At 37.7% G+C, this 26808-nt stretch overlaps 1 pseudogene; it reads right to left on the bottom strand.

Moving 5' to 3' along the window:
* Positions 1–13260: 13260 nt before the first annotated feature.
* Positions 13261–13704, bottom strand: LOC136267639 (long-chain fatty acid transport protein 4 pseudogene; annotated as a pseudogene).
* Between the last annotated feature and the right edge of the window lie 13104 nt (positions 13705–26808).

The raw sequence follows: 26808 nt of genomic DNA, 5'->3' as shown, positions 1-26808 counted from the left end.
ATATAATATTAAGAAGACAGGGAGTAGATATACAGAGTCCCTTGAAGATGTCAGAGCAGCAATTGTGAGTTGCAATGACCTCTAATAGTTTAATGCATCCATAAATCTGCCCAGTGTGTTATCAGAGGAGGTTGGTCATGCGTCATCATTCATCTCGTGATCTCAAAGGAAGGGTTGAACTAATTCAACCTTCACACCTCTTAATATTCTAAAGGACAGATTGCATATCCATACCAGAGTGTCCCAGTTGTATTACAAGCCTTCTCTGTACAATGCGCTGCTTTCCTAACTGCTAAACAAGCCTTAACACATCATGCACATAGAACAATGCTTGGTTACATAATTTTGCGTCATAGGATTATGATGCGTGACCAACCTCCTCTGGTGTGTTACGTAGTATCTGTGTGTTATGTAGTATCTGTGTGTTATGTAGTATCTGTGTGTTTTGTAGTATCTGTGTTTTGTAGTATCTGTGTGTTATGTAGTATCTGTGTGTTATGTAGTATCTGTGTGTTTTGTAGTATCTGTGTGTTTTGTAGTATCTGTGTGTTATGTAGTATCTGTGTGTTATGTAGTATCTGTGTGTTTTGTAGTATCTGTGTGTTTTGTAGTATCTGTGTGTTTTGTAGTATCTGTGTGTTTTGTAGTATCTGTGTGTTATATAGTATCCACTGCACTTTGTCTAGCCAAGAGACACTGAGTAACTAATTTGCAAACTAGGATAGGTGAGAAGACTGGGCAAAGGACAATAGTGGGGACCTTGGTCAGAGGAAATCGGACATGCATGCTAAATGTAAACCCCTGTGTTTAGCTTGCAAAGGGGGCCCTGCCGTAGACATATTTTCCATACCAGGGATAGGCAACCAGGTTATCAATCCTTATTAAAACATTCACAATTTAATATGTTCCAGATACAGTAACGCCCAGAGGTACTGTATCGATTTAATATGTTCCAGATACAGTACCACCCAGAGGTAACATTACATTCGCGAGCAGTTGACACTCATGTAACCCATTGTCAAATCACTAGTTTCTGTGGCATGTGTGTGTTAGCTAACTCACCAGTGTAGCCACAACACACTAGCTCCATTGGGTGGCTGCTCCAGTAACCGCGTGTCTTTGCACGTGACACATTCCAGTCGTGTATCATTGTCTAGTTGTGGCCTGGATTTGAGCACTCATGAGGGACTGGGATTGTAACGTTACCTCTGGGTGGTACTGTATATTGTGAAATCAAGGCGGCCAGTGAAACAGAAACGCGTGCCGCAGACAATAAATGACTCGACCACTACACGTGAGGATTTTGCAGGAACGAACGTTGTCAAATTCGGCCTTCCTGTAACTCACCCGTCACTTACGCTATCCCTCTGAAACTCTAGAGTTAAACTCATCATGTCACTAGTAACTACCACACAAGCAGTGAAGCAAATCCATTCCGATTGTTTCGTGATCGAGATTGCTGACATCAAAGGGGATTTATTTTTAATTTTTAATCGCATGCGACCGCAGGTGTATGCCTTGCGTTCCTTTGTGCATTTCGAACCTTGATTGCCCTGCTATCGCTTCAGTATTCTCTCAATCGCCTCAAGATTCACATCATCGATTTCACCATACATGATTACCCTACAGTCGTAATTTCAGCACCAAACGAAGTTTCAGTCGACCTAGAGGCCCCACATTGTTGTTTTCCGCAATACTCGCATGGCATGTAGGGCAATGTGTCTTTAAACTGTTCTAAAAGTTTCGTTGAGATTGAAACATATGTTTTTGAGAATGGATAGTTTGAAATTTGAATTTAGTCTCTCCCATGTAATTTGCTCTCTGTAAGAATTTAACTTGGAATTTAAAGAATGACGCAGAGCACAACTGCGGTCACTGGGTATTGATGAACTGGCGCTCTATGTAGTGAATCATTGTATGTAGCCACAAAGAACTAGTGTGCTGCCATAGATTATAGTCTATGGTGCTGCATAGCTACCATTGTTCGATTTGAAATTTGAATTTAGTCTCCCCCACGTAATTTGTCCTCTAAGGACGCAGCTTAAAGAATGACACAGAGCACAACTGCAGTTACCAGTTGTTGACACAAGCTGTGAGTAATTAGCACATGTAGCTAGCCTAAAAGGAAGTGTGCATAACCACCAGATAATTTAACATTGTCACCATGCATTTTATAGCACCCCCACACAAAATTACACATGTAATTACAACATACAGAGGACACATGAATACCAAATAGTTTTCACAACAATAATGTAAGAATTGTACAATAATGACTGTAATATAACTGCTATGAAAATCTTCTCCAGTGGCCCGCCATGGTAGCAAGTCTCACACGACGGCATGTATATTCATCCAAACACAATATCAGTGGATGAGATCCACTTGGCCAGGACAAATTGTGACTCAAATGTCCTGGATGATCCATATTCAACCCACTTATGACCCAGTGGCACAATGGGACTGAGTATTTATAGAGAATACAAATATTATATAGTTATACAACGGCCACGAGTGCTCTGCCTGATATAAACGCACGAGCCTGAGGGCCATCAGGCCCGAAGGCAAGTGCGTTTATACAAGCAGAGCACGAGTGCACGTTGTATAACTGTTATGTACCACTCACCTAATAGGTGGGGAGAGTCTCACAAGACAGCTGTAACACTTATAAAGGCCAGGTTTCTAACATCGATTGTGGGTAACCAAGCCGGACGTTGCGATGACGTTCCCCCTGCAGTACTGCAGCCACCTGAGATATTGAAAGCTAGTACGCTATGGGTTATATCACTAACCTGCATTCGCTGTTCGACTCTCATCATGTGCTCAGCATGCCAGCGTGCCATATAGACTAAGCACCAGACTAATCGCCATAGTGATTCTCTCAAGCGAAAAAAAGCAGCTAAATAGACGGTTTAAGTAAACAAAACCTAACTATTAAACGATACTAGTCTAATTCTTACTATTCACACTGGCTAAACTCGAATCTGGTGGCATGACAAAACTGTTTACCACAATCGAATGTAAAGGTTAGTATTATTTAGAATATATTTGTTTTATTGAGTCATTGTCGAAGTGGACTACAGTTTAATCTGGGCTAAGATGGCACCAGACTAGTAAGGTGTATAAGTACGTTTATATAAATGTAGACTAGAGTTGTTACCACCCGCGTTGGCTTTTTCGATCGCCATTGGCTGCTTGTAAACATTATACGTATTGGTGACGTTATGGCCCACAATCGACCTTTACATGTCAGGCTATAAAAGAATTCGAGTGATCTGTGAAGTGTCTTTCCACCTATTAGGTGAGGTGTCGTAGTGGTCTTCGCCACCGGCACTTGTGCTATGCTGCACAAAACCGCAGCCAGTGCAATATCTGCATATTGCACTGTGGTCGGTGCATTATAACTTATAATGCATTATAACTTATAATGCACTCGTTGTGGTCTACAAAACCGCAACCAGTGCATTATAAGTTATAATGCACTCGCTGCGGTCTGCAGCAGTGCAATATACAAATTATAGCACTGGCGGTGCCTTTGAACTGCCCACGCAGAGTGATACATATTTATTGCTAAGATGTGTGGATGTGTGGACACATTGCAACACATTACAACATGTACATACAAGACATGCTACGTACTGCTTTAGCATTTCAAGTCACCACATTATGCACGGACCAGTCAACAATGCTTCATAGTGCCCATCAGTAAACCTGAAGAAGAAAAGTTATGAAAAATAAAAATTCACATAAGTACAATGAAGCCTCATTAATATGGCCAGCTGTGGGACAAAAAAATTGGCCTGAATAACAGGGTGGCCTTATTAATGAGGTCATAAAGTACTGCTTAGCTATATTTGGGACCTACTAGAGGTGGCCAGTATAACAAGGTGGTCTTGTTAAAGAGGTGGCCGCTAAGTGAGGTTTCACTGTACACACAGTTAACAATGGTGAACAATAACAATATAATTATACTGAAACCTTACTCAGGTCACTTCTTGTGGCAGATTGCTCTGTACACAAAATGACACATCCAGAGATTGTGTTTAGATGGATGATAAAGTAACTCATTGTGACTTCAATACTCATGATGTGTCACTGCTAGGCAGTATCTGATATGGCAACCATATACACGGCACTGCCGAAGCACAACATCGCACTTGCTCGTACACACAATTTTGCTCAAGATTTTACAAATTGATAATTAAGGGGCGTGGCAACTGTTTCACTCGCAAGACTGTGTGGCAGCTGTTTCCCTTCTGTACAAGTGGCCACCAAGACAGGTCCACTGTGGATGAAAGCCAGGCATTAGATATTTGGTATTTCATGTGTTGAAGGCATTCCAGGGCTTCTGGTAGTCTCAAATCTCACCACAGTTTAACTCAGGAAGCGTTGTGGTCACCACTAAATCACTGGAATGCTGTGTTAAGTTCATCTTATGCTTGGCTACTATATAGTAGAACTGAAACGGATACTCTGAAGAATATGTGTCCTATGGATAATGACTTCATCACTTTCTTCATCAGGAGCTTATAAGGACCAATAGTGAAAATTTTTACACTTTGGGCTGACAGCCAACTGCCTATGTCTGAAGCAGTGCCTTTGGTGCTCTAACAGATTGGCTGCCCCCTTGCTGCCAGCACTCACTGTCTCATACGCTGTCACACACTAAATCCATCTCTATAGCCAGTTAGAACAACATGCTTCTCACCATTTTTAAGGCCGCAAAATGCAGCCACCTCTTTAATAAGCTAGGTCAAAATATTTTGTCCCTACGGCCTGAATAATGACCAGTTTTCACTGTACTATTAGTGACTAGTGATCATGGAGGATTATTTATTAAGATACTAAGATATACAAACGCTACAACCTCTAAATATAGCAGTAAAATTTTTACCCTGGTCCAATGTCTAATAATCGTGAGAGACTCTAACTGTACAAATACATGTTTTATCATGGTATGTGCTAATTGCCTTTTTACAATATTAAGTTTTACAACACAAATACATGTATAGTTAAACTCACCAATTGTGTCTCAGTGGCACTAAATCCCTTCAACACGAAAAGACAAGCAATGAGACACCAGCCTCGCAAGCCTATTCTGGTGCACTTATTTAGTAGTAATATACCACTTTGACACCTCAGATCAAAGGAAATCACAGGGTTAGATATCACCCTGTGGTCAAGGCAATATCATGATATAGCCCTAACCACAACTGCCTTTGATGCTGAGGCAGCTACAAAGCATCAGTTCCCTTTGATTGTTTATATAGAGATGCTTAAAGTTTTGCATCGTGGGTTTGAATTAGAGCTGCTTAAAGTTTTGCATTGTGGGTTTGAGTTAAACATGTTGATTTAGTTAGGGACATTGTTGTGAAGTAAAAAGAATTGAGTGAGTCAGCATTGCATAGTTCAGTTACTAAGCATCACTAAATAATCATTTTTGCAATGTGGGGATTGTTTTTCTACAGAGTACATTTCAATTGCATGAAAAGATGCCTCAAACATTCACAACCTATATGTCTAAGTGTTTATTTTAGCACCTTAGGTAACTTTATTCATCCGCAAAGTGGTTATTTGGTTTAAAATGGTATCACTACAACCAGTGAAACCCACAATCATTTCTTTTTGTGCCCACAATTTAAACCCACAATCGATTTTTGCAAGCCTCTGTATAAAAGTAATGTGGTGAATGCAGGTTTGTCTTCCTTCACCTATTAGGTGAGCATGCCAGAGTGGTATATATTACTTATACCATGGCCACTCGGGATTTGCCTGATATATATGCCCTCGCCCTCGGGCTTGGGCATATATATATATATCAGGCAAATCCCTTGTGGCCATGGTATAACCAAGAGTACATAATAATAGAAGAGGGAGGAGAGTGTCTAACTGCTATAGATTCGCCAAACGCACAGCGCTCAGACATTACGCAATCATCTATAGCCACCAAAGGTGACAAACTGCGCTGCTATCTCGATTATAGGCGCTGCCCTCTGAAGTAGGCTTCAGCATTATACTGCTTCAATCAACAGATATTAACAGTCTTCTGTTCACAAAAAGGTATTGATATATGGCTAGCTGTTCTATGGATTGAAGTAGGAGGGTTTGAGCGCTGTGCGTTTGTACAGCCTATATTGAGAGTTAGACACTCTCCTCCCTCTTCTATTATTATGTACTCTTGGTATAACTATTAAATATAAATTTTAAAGGCATTTATTTACAACAGGACATAATTACAAGCCCCTCTATTGTCTCTGTACATACTTTCCATTTCTCTACTATTCTCATTTCATTTCACAAGATCTCTTATTGATATGGGTAGGAGCGTGGCTTCTCTGCTTGAATTAGTCAATGCTTGAAGTAGATCGAGATACTCTAATAGAACGGTCACGTTTCTACAAGTGTTGTATTTTTATATTGTAAAGTCTGTAAGTAGCTAGTAATTTAAACTATACAATCCGATGCTAGGCAGAAATTGTAACTATGCTAAATATTGATTGCTGTGTTACAGCTGTTTTGTGACTGCTCTATTAGAGTATCTTGATCGTTTCAATGCAGTACAAGATGAAAGCAAAGTATTACTAAGGGTTTACTAGTTAAAATAGGTGTTAGTTGACTGCAGTTGCATGCCACTAACAGGGCTGCCCAGAGAAATTAGGGGGCCCAGGGCAAAGAGGGGCCCAGGGGCAAGGAAGGGTTCCACTCTAAATGAATCACTTCAGCCTAACTGTAAGTCGAAAACCAAAAAAAAAAAAAGAGGTTATTACATGCTGACAATGACAATAGCTTCCCATCACCAATCATATCTCCTTAATTATAACTTGCTACACTGCTCCTCTGAAGAATACTGTGACTACTCTATTAGAGCATGTCGATCTTTTAAACAGGTATTCAAGGGGGCCTCCTGGGGCCCCTTTCAGGCTGGGGCTGGGGGCAAAATGCCCCATGTGGGCGGCCCTAGCCACTAAAGTTACAGTTATATTTTAATATTCTGTCACTGTAATCTGGGGTTTCTATCAAAACCATGGAAACTCACCTACTGTTACCAACAGTGTATGCTTATTCTAACATAAAGTATTGAAATCCCATCCAAAAACAGCTTATAGCTGTAAAAAAAAAGTGCACGTCCAAGTAAAGCAGAGTTAACTGCGACAAAAAGTAATGATATCATACTGCAGCCATGTGTGAGGTGTGCAAGTTGTAAAATTAATATTAGCTAATCAGATAATACAATATTATTGTTAAAGTGTTAATGATAACTATGTGATGCTGCTATAGTTTTTAAGTGTGTGAGCATCTTCATAAATACCACACAAATTTGATTCTCAATAAAGCAATGTGTATAGATTCTCTGATAGCAATAAATAGTTTGAGTTTGGCCGTCTTTCCTGTATAATGCAATGCTATGAACAAAGGAAAGGCGGCCAAACTCAAACTATTTATTGCTATCAGGGAATCTACACACATCGCTTTATTGAGAATCAGATTTGTGTGGCATTTATGAAGATGCTCACACACTTAAAAACTAGTAGCATCACATAGTTCTCATTAACACTTTAACAATAATATTGTATTATCTGATTAGCTATAATATTAATTTTACAACTTGCACACCTCGCACATGGCCATATTATGATATCATTTTGTCGCGGTTAACTCTGCTTTACTTGGACACGCACTTTTTTTACAGCTATAAGCTGTTTTTGGATGGGATTATATATACAGAAAAAAAACACTGATTCAGGCAAGGCTTCAGGTGATTTGATTGACATCTAAGACTCTTAGCTAGATACATTTGTGGCCTAGTTTATTGTATTGTTGTGTACCATTTTTAACTTGTGCTTCAATACATATGTGCAGGAACAGCTCAGCAATCAGCTACAACAGAAGGAATAGTGAAATCCCTGAATTATAAGTCTTAACATTGAGATACCAGTCACAATTCAAACCACATAAAAAGGCATAGTGAAAGCTTTTGATAAGCAACTGACACATCTCCGTATAAGAAAAACTGTGTAAACAGTTTGGTATACCTGCTAAGAACATCTGAAGGCTTTACAAATAGGACAGACTTTCTTGCAGACATTGGCAAACCTGTTCAACTAGTTTTGTACCAACACTGAATGGATGGGATTTTCAAGGCACTGGTACATAGCCACTTTCAACATTTCAGCTTTTTTGTGTAGTCAGGAAATTTCAACTGTAATGGCACTTGAATAGCCTTTGCCACCCTCAAAAGAAGACATGTCTAACAAATGACAATGATGTGTAGTTCTACTGGCTGATAGCCTTGAAATAGGTAACAAAAAGGCTCAAGAGATTTGCTCAAGAAAATAGTGGATTATTCCTTACTGTGAGAGGCTTTTCACTTGCTAGAGTGTGGATAAACAACAGAAAGGCACATAGCACGTGAAGGGCTTGTACCAAGAGCTTTTTGAGACTATAGTGGATATTCATACTGAGATGAATACCTTAAGTTTTGTTTTGTTCAGTGTAATATCAATTTTTTTAAAGAAGTTGCATATTTTCTGATAAAAAGGATATCTGAGAAAAAATGGTGATCTCTTTATTATTTGAGATAAACACCTCACACACACACGCACACACACACACAAACACCCAACTGTTACACTGCTGTGATAGATTATTGTGAAACGCATGTCAAAGGTTGGTCACAGTACATTAGATGTTCTAATGATGACTCAATAAAATGTATCAACAATACAAGCCTGCAGCGACTGACGGAATTGATGTGTTTTAAGATGAATAGGGATGAGAAGCATGACTTCTTTCATCCACTGGCACACTCCGTCGTAGCCTCCAGATTGAAACAAAAACAGATTTGTTCAGTTCAACAATTAGATCCACTACAGGTTTAAAAAATACCAAAAGAATGAGTTACAATTGTTCATCTTACCTTACCATTCAACCATTGCCCACTAAGTAAGGACAATGTGCTTTTAATACAAATTTTTCTTTCGTACTGCATGATTCCATCCCAGAGAGATAAAATATTAGCATTTACAACATAAGATGCAAAAACGTACCGTCTGATAACAGTCCTAGACCCATCAAGAAGGTCTCCCAGTGAAGGAACAGGAGACTAAGTGTATGAAGATAAAGGTAGCAACACACAAAAGGAACTAGGTCATTTGGTATGGATACTGGTAGAATTGAGACAGGTCCTCTTAGGAATACATACAAGATATGTTTTAAAAATTAGTTGCCTTTTTATTACTATAAATACGAAGCTTTCTGTATCCCTCATCATACCTACAATGACATCCACATTATACTGTGTGGTCCCTTTCTATGGGGGTGAACCACCTATCCTTTTGACTACCAGTATGAAAGACTACCTTCTATAGTACAAACTCAAAATAGGAAATTTAAATGGTATACGTGACCCAGTCAGGGAAAACCGGTCTTATCACCACCTGTTGAGAAATGCTGGTTTAAAGTATTTAGTGTGTTGTGGTTAGCTCGCCAATGGTTTTGCACACGTTTTATACCAATCTTACCTTCCAGAGCATCCACTGCTCAAGTATAAGTTTCTCACCATTTTAGACAGTTTTTATTCCATAGTTAACTCTATCAGGTGAACTCCAAAAGGGGAGGGGGGCAGGGGCCCGGAAGGAGGGCAAGAGGCTGTTTAAAAATTGGAAAGGAAGGCATAGGGTTGAATTAGGGGCCATTTCAGGTCTCAACTGGCTAAAATGAAAGGAAATTCACAGCAGAGGTCTTTATTCAACACCACAGAGCTGTACAGCCACACATAGCCACTGACCAGAGCTCCATTAATGCCCCACACCGAATGTACAGATTGCCACTGGGAAGCCAGCAAAAGCATACCACTAATTAGATAGTTAGCTTTTTAAATTAATGTAGCTTTGTGTTTTTGGTGAAAAATTGAATCTACTGACATGGACAATAAGACCAGGTTTTCCCAGACCGGGTCACATGTAGTCCACCACCAGCCACCTACCTACTCATCTATTAAGACAAAAATAGTACGGTCACGTTTGTAATATAATGTTTTGCATGTAATCTTGTTTTAGTGGAGTCTTCCAAGGACATTGGTTTGTTCCAAAAATGACCAGTTTAGGCAGGCTCAACCGTAACATGTACTTCTGGTACACTGTAAAAATTATTTCATCTTTCATAAATGGTCGGCACATGTAATTTCTCAAACTATCCTTTACAACAAAGGATTTCTACCATTTTACAAGGAATAATCACCTTTAACTGGTTATTTTTGCAATTTGTTGGGATCAAATTATCTGTAAAAGTCCAGAAACAAAAAGATTCAACCATAAGTATACGCCCATGAGTCCATAACATCATGATAAAGAATAACACAAAATAGCTATAGGGTTTCAAATTTACCAAAAAGACACCTTGTTTAGCATTATATCCTATTGTTGTTTGTGCCACAGACCATAAACTACCATGCAGTAAGCTTTATACTCATCCTAAATCATTTTAAGAAACCAGCTGTTCCACCATGACAAAGTAATGGTTCTTACCAGGCAACAAAGTTGCTGAGCTTCATTTTTGCTGGTTATATATCGACATATTGTACCAAGAATACAAGCTGGTATTCTACTTCTATAGGTCTTTCATGACTTTCCACTCATCCAGTTTTTGCTCACAGCAGCATGCCAAGACTTCCAAGGGTCTGGTGTTAAGACACACCTTGCACTGTATCAAAGAGACTTGCCAATCCTGGATACGGAGAGTATATAAGTTCCTGATATAAGGTCCTGCCTAGTCTCCACATGTCAGGGACTGCCATTAGCCATATCACCAACTGTAAACAGTGGTGTGCTACCAGACCATGGACACTGGTAGCACACCACTGTTTGGTTGATATGTGCATGGTGGTAAGATCACTGGTACCAGACTAAAATTGTAGGAGCATAGTGCAGTCACTTTGGATTTGAGAGCTGCACTTGTTGAGGTCTTCTGGACCATCAATTAACAGAATAGTGATTCATATACGGTACCAGACAGGTACTTTACCATCACAAAGAGGCATTATCTTTATCCATGTACACATCGCACTATGTAGTTAGCCCCTGTAATAGGCAAGCAGTAATCAACCCTTTCCTCCTTTTTTCACAGTTGTCTAGACGTCAATTTGCTAACCTTTAATATACAAACTATACCTAGTAGACTACACAACAATGCACAAATTTCAGCGAATCACTTTAGAATAGACCTGAGCCTATTATGCTTTTGAAATTGCCTATTATGCTTTTGAGCAATGCTCCAAGATTTCCCTGTTATGTTCCAACTATGCTCAGTTGTGTGCCAAAATAATTATGCTGTTGAAAAATTGTATATTGATTGCTCTATTAGAGTATTTGATACAACTGTGAACGTTTTATTAGGATATTCAAAAATGTGGTGACATCAATCTTTAGCTACTCTTCCCTTCACATGTATATACAACTAGCTGATTTTTGTGTTTGCTTTTATATTATTAGACTATTCCTAATCTGCATAATGTAAAATAAACAGAGTTTCAGCTTCTCTGATAACTAATGCACAAAAATTGTGCCTATTATGCTGGCACTATACTCAATGCTTTTATATATGTATTATACCCCCAAGGCATAATTGGTACAGAAAAACAGTTTGTTTATGACATTTCAAGTCAGCTTTAGCAATAACACATTTTAATAAGAAGGCTCTCACAAAACATACATAGCTATTAAACTTCTACAAAATAATTTATTGTAGTTAAAATTTGGCTATTGGGTCAGTGCTAGACTGGTGTAGCTAGCCATATAACTTACATGGCACCAACTTAAGTAAAGGTGACTTTAGATATAATGGCTACAAAACACTGCCTTCAGTAAAGCCCTTTTACAAACTGGAAATCATTACAATGAGTTACGCTTGTTGACGTCATATCATGTTTCAACACACGTGCAGGGGCAGATTTAGGGCTGGGGGGAGGAGCTTCAGAAATTTTTTATAGTGTTGCTCATTGACATAGCCAGGCACCTTTGACATAATTCAAACATTTTTGATGCAGTTTATGACTGTGTATAATATAATATAATAATAAATCTGTCTCTAGAAAATTGTTACCCATATAGGCATAGCACAAGAGGAATAGGTGGCCCTTTACATTTACAGGTTGAGATACTCTAATAGAACAGTCAAGAGTAGAGTAATTACAAAACACTGTTTATCAGTGTAAACAACTACAACACCTGATTTGAATTGAGTTACTCACTCTATCCACACCCTAGTTAATGTGACTAGAAATTCTCTGGAGATGAAAATCATCCACATGCCAGCAACATCTGTTTAAATAATTTTGCAGTGCTTGTGCTATAGTATAGCCTTTACCTTATGCTAATTCTATTTTGTAGCTCAGTAGCTAATATTTGAACATTTTTAACAACTTAATTTCAGCCAAAATTATCATTAAAATCATTCTCAAAAGGCCAATTTTTCAAAATTTCCTTAAGAGAAATAAGCTTATTTTATCAGCTCAGTAGCATCCTTCCAGCACAGAATTTTCATAAACATTTACAAAATTGCTACCAAATTCAATCTCAGAAAGTTGCATAGCTTAGCTAGATCTCATACTATACTAGCTAATTCTGTTTTCTAGCTCAGTAGCTATACTATCAGCATTCATATATACCTCCTGTGTTGAACTATAAAATTTCAGCCAAAATTAAATCTAAGAATGTTAATTTTCCTCTGGAAAGGTCATGCTTTGCATACTGTCAGTGTACCCTCCCCTTAGTAAAATCCTAGATCCGCCTCTGGCGTGATTATTCAGCTGGCATCACCTCCTGTGACCACCCCACCCCGACTTTAAAAACTTACACAGCTATGGTGCATGGGTAGGAATTAGATGTAGTCCAAAAGAAACAGTCATACTGAAATTTTGCAGAAATCAAAGAAAATTTATTGCACCCGTAGTCAAGCTAGTTGCCTCAAGTGTGGCTTGTGTATGCACAACTCCAAAATCCACCAGTTTATATAGATAAGTTGCTGTACAATACAGTGATGATACCCACACAAGCAAACACAATGTCTGAGCAGTACTGTTTTAAGGCAGTAAGGCAGCTGTACAGGATTACATGCCCTACCAATTTGCTAGCACTAGTGTACCATTTGTACTCCCTGTAGCTACCACAAGAAAACAAAGGGTAAGTTCAAACACACAAGTGCCATCATTAAATTATTAAATCTAGAAAAACAGTAAGCTCTAATATCTACAATCTAAAATTTTTACTCCTTGTCACAAATCTTCTTGTAGACTCCTTCAGTTAGAGGAATGTATATCTTACTGGCTGGGTCCAGGAAGTAGAGAGGATTACTAATATGTTTGATGTCAAATGACTCTTCCTTCAAATGTCGCTTGATAATCTTCTCAGTTGCTGTATACTCCAATTTCTCCACAACACGTACAAACAGAGGAACAGCATAAGTTGGTAATCGTTGTTGTAGTTCCCTTGACAACTCATCCATGTCAATACCATCTTGTTGTACAATGGCTATCATACCAGCACGAACCTCTGCCCCAGGTACCTCCACTCCATAACAAGCCACTTGGAGATTCTTGTACACTTTAGCAGTGGTGTTCTCTACTTCTGTAGTTGACACGTTCTCACCATGCCAGCGGAATGTATCCCCAGTCCTGTCAGTAAAATAAACATATCCTAAGTCGTCCATTTTCACGATATCACCAGTACGGAAAAAGCAGTCCCCTCTGCTGAACACATCCATTAACACTTTCTTTTGTGTCTGATTTGAGAGTCTTTATAACCAGTGTATTCTCTAAGGAGATCATTTTGTATAATCTTCCCAATCAGCTCTCCTGGTTCATAGTAATCAACTACTTCACAATAACCTGATAAATTTCTTATTGGTTCATTAGTATCTGGGTCAATACGTACAATCTTTAAAGGATAGGCTGCTGGGACCAACACAGAGAAATCCAACAGATCCAACTTGACCCGTGATGTTTCCAAAACCGCAATTGCCTTCTGTAGCACCATAGAATTCACCGATTTGTGTAATTTGAAAGCGTTCCTTAAACTCTTCCCAAATGTGTGCACGTAGTCCATTGCCATAGGATAGTCTGGCACTGTGTTGCTTGTCAACTGGTTTAACAGGCTGAGCCAGTAGGAAGTGGCAGATCTCACCGATGTATTGCACTGCCTAGATATATAGATATAAAAAAAACAGGTGAACGTATGTGTGTGTGTGTGCGTGCGTGCGTGCGTGCGTGCGTGCGTGCGTGCGTGCGTGCGTGCGTGGGTGTGTGCATGCTTGTGTGTGTGTGTGTGGATGTGTGACTTCAGTAATGCTTAAATGAATGCTAGAAATTAGGATTCGAATGTTTGAATGAAAAAATGAATGTTTCTAGTAACTATAACCCATAATTAAATTTTCAGATTTCAGGAATAAAGACCTATTGTCTTGGCAGTTGCGAATGCAATTGAACATATTCACACATGTGAGTTATTCCTTTACAACCAAGCTCTTTTAATAACGCAACCAAATTACTCACCATCCTGTGTTAGATAATGCTGAGCTAGTTATTCAGTACATTTAAACATTGCAAGTAATATTCACATGATCATGTTTGCAACTCACCTGTGTGAATTGTTCATTTTCATTTTACAAGCAGCCTGAAATTGACTGTAACATCTACAAGTGCTAATTGTAAGTTGTGCACATAGTGAGGGAGAGTACCCAGTACCAGACTAACCATCACATTACAGGTAGACACCATCACATGGACATTGTTATATCAGCTACAGGGGCGGATCTAGGGGGTGGGCTTTGGGGGCTGAAGCCCTCCCCCCTTCACTTTTGGGCTTTACTTGATCAATATGCTAAGGATTATAATGAAATTTTGTCTTAGCATAATTATATGATCACTAATAATACAAATACTCATAAACCCACCTTATAAACCAAGGGCGGCCCCAGGAATTTTGGTGACTGGTTTCCAAACTTTTGCTATACTCAAACTTGCTGCTTTCCAGAAAATTGTGTAATTTAAAATTGAACAATAACACAGTGTTAAAATCTGAAAATCTTCCAATAACACAGTGTTAAAATCTGAAAATCTGTCAATAGTGCTACCGCACTATTGACAGTTTAAAAATATAATTATGTTAGATATAGTGTAGGCTGCTTAATTGTGCTTGGCTCTGGTACAGTATCAGGTGTAGACTAAAGAGTTAAGGGAAAGAGCAAATTTGACATTTGAAGCATACAACAGACATGGATGTTGTTCTGGGGGTCTTGGGGCATGCCCCCAGGAAGATTTTCAGATTTTAACACTGTGTTATAAGATTTTAGACTATTTTTTACTGTGTTGGCACAGGTAAATAAAGTAGCTAGCTAGCTACTTACAGTTCTTAAGAGAAATACAAAATGTGACTGTTCTATTAGAGTGGTTGACTGCTCTATTAGAGTATTTCGATCTGAACTTTTGTACCATTGCAAATCACTGTAAAATACAATTTTGATTACCTGAATACACTTGACCAGTTTCTGGAAACCTCAGAAACCCCCCTAGATCCGTCCCTGTAAACATCTTTCCAAGGCATTATTAGTGGATTTATACTAAAGGTTATGCAACAAGGACCCGGACCAGCATTGGAGGTGTACAAGATCGAGATACTCTAATAGAACAGTCACCTAACTACTCTAATAGAACATTCAGTGTGAGCATAATAGTTGATTCTGTTATGGATTTTTTCCGAATCTGCCTGCGCCTATACATACAATGAAGTGCATTGGTCTGTTTAAAAGGTTTGTTAATCTACTTGTGTAGTTATTACTGGTACCAGTGTGCTTAATTCAGGTACACAATTTCCATTGAAAATGCTCTCAGATTCAATCTTGTATCATTCAAATTTCAAAATTTTCCAGTTTCAACATTATCATGCATGCATGCAATTGTGATAGAGTGCATCATGTGCTTGGTTGTCTGAACCTACCCAAGCCTTTCGATTAGCAAATGCTGCAGAGAGCCATATATATCTAAAGGCAGTACTGTATATAAATACCTACAGACAGAAATATGTGGAAATGTCTCCAAATTGCAGTATTTTAGCATCTATATTTCAAAATTTTCCTGGGGGGCATGCCCCCAGACCCCCCTAATTCCTGTATGCGAAGCACACCTCCACCCAAGAGATTAGTACCTTGAGTTAGCCCCACCCTTTTATAAATCCTAGATCCGCCCCTGAGCTACTAGTTGCAAACAAAGCTGCTTTACATTACTTGTTTTTAAAATTGTAGGAGCACATAGTGCAGCCACTGTGTATTGATTGTGTCAATTGAACAGCTATAGACAAGTTACTTGGCTACAATATAATCGATCAAGGGCTGTGTGTGTATGTAACCAAACTCAATAATTGTGACCGAATTTGTGAAAAGAGGTCTTCCACACACAACCAATTCTATGAACTTGGAAGATCATAACTTAGTGTTCAAAAAATCTGCAAACCTGAAATTTTCTCCATCCATTAATCTATGTTTGTGCTCACTGCTGACCAAATTGCAAGTCAATAACTTTTTCTAATCTCAAAGTAAGAACTGTCAAAGTTCATAAATTGGATGTGTGTGGAAGACCCCTTTTCGCAAATCTGGTCACAATTCTGCATGCATAAGCCAGCAACGGCTTCAACATTTAAGGCAAATTGACATAATAATCACACTGAAAAGCACAGCTATGTGTAATCTGCTGTTTAAGGCACATGTTATACATATATGGCTTCCCATACAGTGAGGTTTGGTGTTTATTGCAGGTTAGTGCAGTATAGTCTCCTAGGAGGTGGAATCCCATACCCCCTGCAATGTATATGAGGATAAAATCTCTGCCAGTTTTTGCTATATTGTTGACATGTTTCATAGTCGTATAGTCTTTAAACAATGCAGTAGTGCTACATTGGATAAGTTGTACTATAGTACTATAGTACTATAGACAAGTCACGTAAGGATTGTTCTACAAATTACACTATTGTAATCTCATACTACCCCTTGTATTAAGGTAGTGCCCTCCTTCATAATTAGGCCAGGCAAACTTGATTACTTGTTTCTCATCCACAAAAATTCGGATTTCCATGCAGGCGGTAGATCATTATTCATTATTAAAGAAAATACTCCGAATCAAGCTGTCTGATACTATAAAATTTAGCTAAAGCCTTTTAAGTACTAGTACATCATTTTACCACTGTTTCTAAGGTGCAAGTGACATTTAATTTGCTGTGCTGTAAAACAATTGTCATCCTTCTTAGCACCAAAATACATGTGTAAGTGATTGATAACAGCAACAATGAAATTAGTGGCGGTGGGGTAAAAAGGGATGTGGGTGGGGATGAGAAACAATTAATCAAGTTTGCCTGGCCTTATTGTGTAATAACTCTATATTTGGCTTTCTGTACAAAAAAATAACACTGATTCTGTATCATATCCTTTTCAATTGCTTAACAAATAATTTAGTAATGCAGGAAGCTAACCAATGTTGCTGTGTATACTGAATTATGGCCTATGAGTTTTTGAAAATTTGTGTCTAAAATAGACCATGCATAGTAAATACCAGTTCCATCTGTCAAAGTGACTGCTCTATTAGAGTAGTTTATTATTTTATAGATCAACTTTATGCATGCCAGATGGCATTTGTATCTGTATGGGTTGTGTGCTTCAAAATTCATTGTCAAAGTTAGCCCCTACATATTAAGCCTGCTTCACCACCCCTGACTTAATAGACACAAACTTTTTATATTTTAATATGCGTGGTTCAGGTAATTAACTAGATATGTAAGTGGTTATATAACTAAAGACCTGTCCAAGGTAGCTAATAATCTCTGCTTTTAAGGTGCTCATCAATCTGCAATGTAATTTGCTTTAAAATTACCAAATTTCTGTCCACTTATTATCCATGCAAGCTGTATAAAAAGGGTGCAGCCTTCAAAAAGCCTGAGTGAAATTTAAAATTTATTAACATCATTGCAGCCATTTTATGGCCATCGCCTCATGCACAACTATTTTCACCAAGGCTTTTGAAGGCCGTACCCTTTTACGCAGCTTGGCTGTTATCACATGGGTTTCACATGGATTTCGCTTCTTTTTTGCATTTTGAATATATACCCCATGTGGTCCAATTCATTAAACTGTATGATTACATTGTATATAATTCATTTCTTGTCTTCCATGGTTACTGTACTGTACATTAACTTAAATAACTGCATGCATGCTTGGTCACATGTATAGTTTACAGTCCAAGTATGCTCTACTACCTTAATAGAACATGGGAAATGGCTGTAGGAACTAGCTATATAGAATGGTGAATGAAAGGCCTGACAGTTTGTCTACTTTTTGAACACAACACAACTATACCTGAATACATGAACATGTTATTTAGCCCTATAGGTCACTGAAGCTGGTACTGCAATAGAATGCTGCAGTAGATATAACTTCATTATAGCAAATCAATGCATGCATGGATTTCAAGTGCTATTTTGACTACTAGTACTCTTCATGGACATTGCATTGTTTGTATCAGCTATAATACAACAAAAGCTAAAATAGGCTAAAATATCTGGTTTAAACATGATGCCTGTAAAGTGCAACTTTACCAACCAAACTATGGTTGTTCAATTGACACAATCAATAATATCATTCAGTGACTATACTAACTGTTCATTGTGTCAATGTGTTGTACCTCAATAAAGATAATATGTATACACTACCAATACAATGTGTGACACATCATGTCTCATACAATTTGTCATTATGTACAATGGGTTGTATGGCGATTGCTGTACACAGTGTAATTGTATTACCATATACAGTAATGTTTACAATCTACACCTCGGTTGATTTAAGAACACACACTTATGTTGTGATCAAAGAGGAAAAATATTAGACATCATACATTGATGTTACTAATACATAGCTAACACTTTATGTACAGCAGTTATATTACTCTGGACAATCTTTCTGTACTATACATATCTGTAGCTTTCATTTTTTGGTATAGGAATCACTTCATATAATTTTCATGGGAAGCAAAATCATTACTCTGAATCTAGTGAATGCTCTATGTGATACTTTGAATTGTCAGATCAGGACAGCCCAAGAGAAACCTTACAACTATTCTCGGTACCTAATTCCAAGAAACCCATCCACCAAAAAGCAGACCCAACAGGTTGAGGGCAAGTTTTAGTGCACATACCTAATACAGGTTGATTTTTAGTCACATATGCTTATTCGGTAAATTGTTTAATATGTATAGCAAAGAAGCCACTGTTATACTTTTATCAAATCTTATCAATTATAGAGCATTTATCCATTAGAATACAAATGTAGCTGTGTTGCTACTTATATGGCCATGCAGTTTGTAGGTGATGTCCTGCATATATCTTAATGCAAATAGTATATAAACAGTGTGATATATACATTTTATATAGGCTGCATATACTGTAAGTTGTAAATGCATTAATGGATACATAAATAGCTGTCTTTCTGAGTTATAGCAGAATAATATTCAATTGCAAGTCTCTGTAATTAAGTTACAACATTTACTAGACCAATTACAAGTACTTTATAAATTATTACCCATGAAGTACTGTAGCTAATGAAGTAGATTCCACCTAGTTTCATGCTTAGCAACGTATCTTGCTATAACAAAGCCATTTGGTTTGATGGCCACACACTGACAGTTTTGAAGAAAGCACACAAATTCCTAGGCAAAGGATGCAAGATCCCAAAGCTGGAAGATGGTCCAGCAGTCACTGTATTCAGGACTTGTATTATACTAACAAAGGATTCGAAGGACTGAACCTCAAATTTACTTTGCTAGCATTTTGAAAATATAGTTTTACACTACATCATGTAAGGGAACCTGGCCAACGTAATACAGACTTTGGAAGTTACATGACTGAGTCAATTAATTATAACAGATCGCCTCTCATTAGGTCTCTACTTCATGTCACTTAGATATGAGATCACATCCATTAGTAGACCTACCATACAGGATGCTATATTATAGGCATATGACTTCATAAATGTAATAGAATTATTTTGCTAGATATTGCACACAACAGCTGCTGATGCATGTTTAACATTAGATGTAAAATCATGAATTTCAACTGCTTAATTTTAATGGAATACCACAGCTGTCTGCTTATGCATACATAACACTCTAACTAATTGAACAAGATTATAGCCATCATATCATGTGTAATTGCATCACAGAAAGAAATAAATTTGATTACGTCAGAATATCAGTAATATGTAATGGCTGCTATCAATTATTATTCAGGCCAAATAATTTTTTAAAGAGCCTATATAGTCATGCAGCAGAAGAAAAAGCTTTTTGTTTAACTTAATGTGGTCTACAGTTATTAGTATTATCACAGTTTGGTAGTCTGCATTGAAATTGGCAAATATTAATATTGTTATGGTGCTAAATATGTTTGGTTTGGTAATTATAACTTCCTGCTCATCTGGCTGAACTTCCTACCAAACTACTAGCAAACATGCAGTGTAGACAAAGAACTGCTTTTACCTGTAGTCAAAGCTCTATCTGAACTATGTAGTATGTACAGCAAGGAAACCACTGTTATAGTTTAAGTTTTATCAAATCTTATGTAACTAATGTCTTTGTATCTAATGTCTTTGAGCAGGCTGTAGGACCAGGTGTCCTACAGACCTTCAGCACTTATGTTGTAAAGGTTTAATAAATTAACTAGTGTCCATTTGGTTCTACTTGGGGTACTTAGAGATAATGAGTCATTCTCTAGAATTCTTATGGATATAATTACATGAAAATAACAAGGAGAAAACATCCTGACCGCCTGGTAGACTCCTGCAAGCGTTCAAGCGTAAATCGGATGGCTGCAGGTTCAAGGCCACCTAGGTCCAGTCATGGATTTTTTCTCCTTCCTGCAACTTTTTCAAACACACCTTATGTAACTAATGTCTTTGTATCTAATGTCTTTGAGCAGGCTGTAGGACCAGGTGTCATACAGACCTTAGCTTTAATAATAATAATTAAAAAAATGAATTATAGAGGATATATGGATGCTGATGGATATGTGGTCATATCCATTTATCCATTAGAATACATAGCTGTGTTGCTACTTATATGGCCAGTTTGTAGGTGATGTCCTGCTATGCCTTGATGCAAATAGCATAGGCGTAGGAAGCATCTTCAAGTTGGGGGGGCCATGAGCTATATAAAGTACTGGGGGTCACAGTAATTGTATATTGTTATACTTATTGAGATGGACTGCATGCTGTTGATTGAGGATCAGTCAGCTGCGAAGCAGCTGCAGTCTAGGGGGGTCTGGGGGCATGCCCCCCCCAGGAAAATTTTGAAATTTATATGCACATGGATAGGATCTGGAGCAATTTTCAGTCAAACAAATTAGACTTATTTGTATATGTATTCAACTCAGTTATAGGGGGTCTAAGGCCATGTGCCCCCAGGATGTACATGTCTTTTGGAAATTTACTTGCATATGACTGAATTTTTCAGTCTTTGTAGTAACATGGTTAATCGTTTTACTGTACCTCATGCAGACAGTTAAAAATAATTTTTTTTCAGTGATAGTTTCATTTACTATTGTTAAACATTTCCAAAATATTTTCTTCTTTTATCATTAGCTGATATAAATGTCTTAGCAATGTCTTTCTCATCAACACTATCTGTACGCTCTTTATGTATAAATGTAATGAATGTGTGGTTTAATCTAGATTGAGACATCGTGCTACGCAAGAAGGTCTTCAATCGTCTCAGTGCAGAAAAACTTCTCTCTGCAGTTGAAGTTGTCACAGGTAGAGTGTAGAAGATTTTTAAAAGCTTTATTACTTCTGAGAACATTACTTTCCCAGGTTCATTGATGATATCACAGATAGTTCTTACATTGGTCACTTTTTTTATTGGCACCTTACTGTTAGTATTATGTGTTGTAATCAAATCAGGCAACATTGTCAGTTGAATTTTCAATCGAGATAAATCAAGGTCACTGTTGTATATATCAAATTCTTCTGGTAATTCTAAAGCACAAAATTTGCCATTTGCAGAGTCTAGTAAGGTTTTCTCTAAGACTGACATTACAGGTAATCCTTGTTTTTGTTGAAATCTTCGCTTAAGTTCATTAACAAGCAGATCTAATATTTCAAAATACTGTTGCTTGAAATAGCTTTTAGGGTCAGAAAACAGTACAGGAGCTTCTCCATCATCAATCCGATGAGGGGGTCTTCTATATCTGGGTAAAACAGGGTCAGAAGTTAATTCTTTAGCCTCTTCTACTGTTTTAGAGTAAAAGTCAACAAAAGTAGTATCAGACCTTAGCCTTGTCAAATATTTTACAGCTAACTCAGTAGCATTGACAGCTTCTTGGATAGTGGTGTCCTTACCTTGTAATGTTAAAGAGAGCTGTTCTGTTCCTGAAAAAATTAAATGAGCTAGTTTCAGTCCAAAAAAGGTACTAAATTTATCCATCTGAGCAAGGTAACCTCCAGCTTTTCGACCATAGTCATCATGAGTTTCAGCATTTATCTGTTCTAAAGCAGCTAATAAGTTGGAATAATTACTTAAAACAGCAGATATAGCTGCAGTACGAACAGTCCATCGTGTAGGACATAATGGTTTCAATGAAACAGAACAAGCTCCAAGCTCTTTTTGTACATCCGAAAAAAGTGTTGATCTTTTTGGAGAGAATCTGATTAGCTGGGATATCTCCATAACTAAATCTAGAGCATCCCTAACTACAACACATTTCCTACCTACTGTTTGCAAACACAAATTTGTGCAGTGTGCAAAGCAATGTAGGTATAAAGCTGCTGGAACATCCTTTTCAATTCTAGCAGCAACACCATTTAAGTGACCACTCATGTTGCTGGCACCATCATATGCTTGGCCACGACACTGAGCAATTGGTAAAACATGCTTACCCAAACAACTTTTCAGCTCCCTAGTGATTGTTTCAGCATCAGTTTTTGGGAGTTGAATCAATTCGATTGGGTCTTCATATATACAAAAATCATCATCTACCCATCTGATGCATACAGTTAACTGCTCTTTGTTACTGACATCCGTAGCTTCATCGGCAATGATTGAAAACCAGTGCACTTTTCTAATGTCTGCTATAATGTTTGTTAGCACACTATCAGCTATCAATTTGATTTGATCATTCACTATATCAGGTGACATATACTTGCGTTCTCTGATCCAATTGTTTAATTCACTGCAATCATTGCTTCTGAGGTTCAATAATTGAACAAGATTGCTCTGAATTTCATCATGCCCCCTAATTGCAAGGCCTTGCCTCAATAAGAACTTCAGTGATGATAGCTGCTTAATTAGCATTTGTCGATGGTTCCTCTGTGAAACCATAATTTGCTCATTGTTGAGGGTGTCAATACCCTTTTGGTTTATCAGCTGAATTTTTAAAATAGATTCTTTGTGCAAATCAGACTGAGAATGTTGTGAAAATCTTTCAAGAGCCTTCTTCCAGTTATTAAAACCGTTACTAACAAAAGCATCATCTCCTTTTTTAGCAAAGCACAATAGATTGCTTTCTGCACAGTATCGACACAAAACACAAAATGCTTTGCATTTGGTGGTGCATAATGTCAACCATGAGTAGGTAGAATACCAGTTGGGTGAAAAGTTACGACAGCGCTTCCCTTGTTGCTGCTGAAACCTGTTAAGCACAGATGGATTAGTGGGTTGAAATGGAGTTAATGACAGCTCACAACATTTAGCTGAGCATTTTTCCACAGAAGTAGGCATGCTGTTCATTTGAACATCTCTGCTGGTGGTGGTGCAGCTGCTGGTGGTAGTGGTGATGGTGCTGCTGCTGGTGGTAGTGGTGGTGGTGCTGCTGGTGGTGGTGGTGCTGCTGCTGGTGGTAGTGGTGGTGTTGCTGGTGGTGGTAGTAGTGGTGGTGCTGCTACTTTGCTGAGCAGTAAATTGATCAGCAATGTTTCTATCACTAGGAATGGAACTCTTCCCCCTGACACTTGATGAAGGCTCATTATTTGTGCTGCCACTGGAACGTTTGCTAGCAAAACAAAGTGTTCCCTGCTTAAATTTTTTGGCAGCTGGTGGCTTGATAGAGCACACCTGTTTATATAATTTAATAATAATAAGCCATCAGATATACACCAAACAGTTACCTCTTGCTCTTCTAGGTGCTCTTCTGTTGATTCTATCACAAATTCCGTAAATTTACTCACTATTTATAGCAATTCCAAATAATGCATAAAATAATTTTAGGGGTGCTTGTTGCCACGTAACGAAAATGAGACGAGGCCATTGCACTGAGAATAAGGCAACCAAGGAAACTCGTGAGTGCTAGTTATGTACGCATATTTCGATTATATTGTATTGCTAACCAGCTAGTCCCTTCATATTGATAGTGAAAATTTGTTTCTTTTTCAACCATGGTCTTGTATTTCAACTTCCCAATTGTTGGGGGGGCCATGGCCCCCCTGGCCCCCCGCTTCCTACGCCTATGAATAGTATATAAACAGTGTGATATATACATCTTATATAGGCTGCATATACTGTAAGTTGTATATGCATTAATGGATACATACATAGCTGTCTTCCTGAGTTATGGCAAAATAATATTCAATTGCTTATATCAAATTACATACAGGTATAAGGTCAAATTCTGTAAATGCAGGGAGTTAGAATGTGTTTGTGCTAGCATTTCATTGAAAGCATCCAGCTGGAAAAAACCTTGAGCACAGCAGACATGTGCATTGCCAAGCAACCAGCAAATCTAGAACTATATACAGTAACAGTTCCAATATGCAATTTAAGTCTCTGCAATTAAGTTACACCATATTTACTAGACTAATTACAAGTACTTTATAAATTATTACCCTTGGGGGGCTAGGGGGCTTAGCCCTGGAATGATATCTCACCGAAATTATCTTTGTTGGAGTGGGGCTGAAAACCATGAAAAAGATCAATATACTCTAATTAATAGAACGCTCAAATACCTAATAGAGCAATCAGAAAGCTCATAAAAATGCGTTCCTACAAGTAGTCTAAAAAATTTGCCTATACAGTGGGAATCGAACCACCGACCTTTGACATGAGAGTTAGTGTATTATATACCACTGCACCAAATGTTTTCAGGCATCTACAGGCTGTTTTGTACTGCTTATAAATGCTATGTGTTTATTAACTCTGTAATCAATATTGCCAAAAGAGTTTTCATTAACTGCAAATAGCATACTTTTGACTTTAAAAGTTTATGTTTTAGTTGAAATGCTTCAAATTGTACTTATAAATTAATTCTGGTGAACTTTGAGACATTGTAAAAGTTAAAATTTCTACTGGGGGGGTACAGCCCCCCCAGACCCTCTCCCCCTTACATCAACTACTTCCTCTGCACTGCAAACATCAAGGCAGAATTGACTAGTCATCAGTTCTGTATAGGTGTTTTCTTTACTTTTGCATAGTTGTAAATGAAGTTTTAGACAATTTTTTGTATACAAGACATTATAATTTGCTATTAATTTGATGTATGCATGTACATGGCTGTATATATTATCACTATCAGAAAGTGCATGTGTAGTATGTATTACACTTTTAACTTGTGATGAAAACCTTTCAAGTGCCAATTTATTTCAAGCTTATTCACTAGTTGTAACTATCACAGTCACTGCACATAGAATAAAATGTGCACAAAGAAGAGTGCAGCTATAAGCTGTGAAAATGGATGTAGCCATCAAAAACAATCTAGTACATGATATATCAAAGAGTGCCAGCCAAGAAATGGCTGCAATGATGTTAGTATCACTGCAATCATTTCCTTGGCCACCACTCGTTGATATCACATAATTATTATTTAGATTGCTTTTGATGATACTGAAATGATTGTTTACAGTTGCTTGTTTAATTAGAATGCCTCAAAACAGCATTCTTTTAGTGCCCAAAATGTGCACTGTGCTGCTGTTTTGGTGTGCAAAGCACACTCCATTTTTACAGTGTGTATTATGCATTATTGGATCAGTTTTACAGGTAATTACAGAAGTATACTAGCTATGTAATGAAACCTTATTGATTAAAGTTGCAGCTGTAATCTTATTGTGCAATTGTGAACTCTCTAATAGGTTTGTTATCTAGCTGAACACTCTAATTTGAATATATTATTCTTGTAGAAAAGGTAAAAAAGGTAAGTATGGCTAAACACCAAGCTTCAGAGTCAGCCATATAGGCTGGTAAAATGATAATGGAATGCATTGAACAGCTGTCTGTCATAATAACATCCAGGATCAAATTGCACATCATAGTAGCAATTTTGTAGGACTTTACTGTTTCATCACATGCTGTATATTATATACTGTGACACATTGCTTTTATTCATCACACCATTATACTGAACTCATGATCATACATAGGATAACATTGCTATAATTATTTATTATATAATGGCCTGCATGCATATTTCAACTTTTTAAAGTTTTGCACACATACACGGTGACTATACAAACAGTAGACACATGAGTTAGCTCAGTATAGGTTTCTGACTGGACATGCATGTAGCTGATATAACAAAATACTTTTTCATGCATGTACATTATATATACATGAAATTATACAATTGCTCATGCAGTCACAAACTGTTACACTTAATGCCGGCAGCTAGCTATTATTATGTACATACATAGCGAAGTTTTAGTACTACATTCATTGCATCCTTCTCAAGAATCCATGCCAATGCCAGGTGCAATTGTAACCATAGAAATCAGTAAAGAAGCTGTCTACAAGATAGTGTTGAC

This window comes from Dysidea avara, chromosome 9 (genome assembly GCF_963678975.1).
Source record: "Dysidea avara chromosome 9, odDysAvar1.4, whole genome shotgun sequence".
In the NCBI taxonomy this organism is placed as follows: Eukaryota; Metazoa; Porifera; class Demospongiae; order Dictyoceratida; family Dysideidae; genus Dysidea; species Dysidea avara.
Note: the sequence above shows the minus strand (reverse complement) of the source record. Positions and strands in the feature narration are given on the sequence as shown.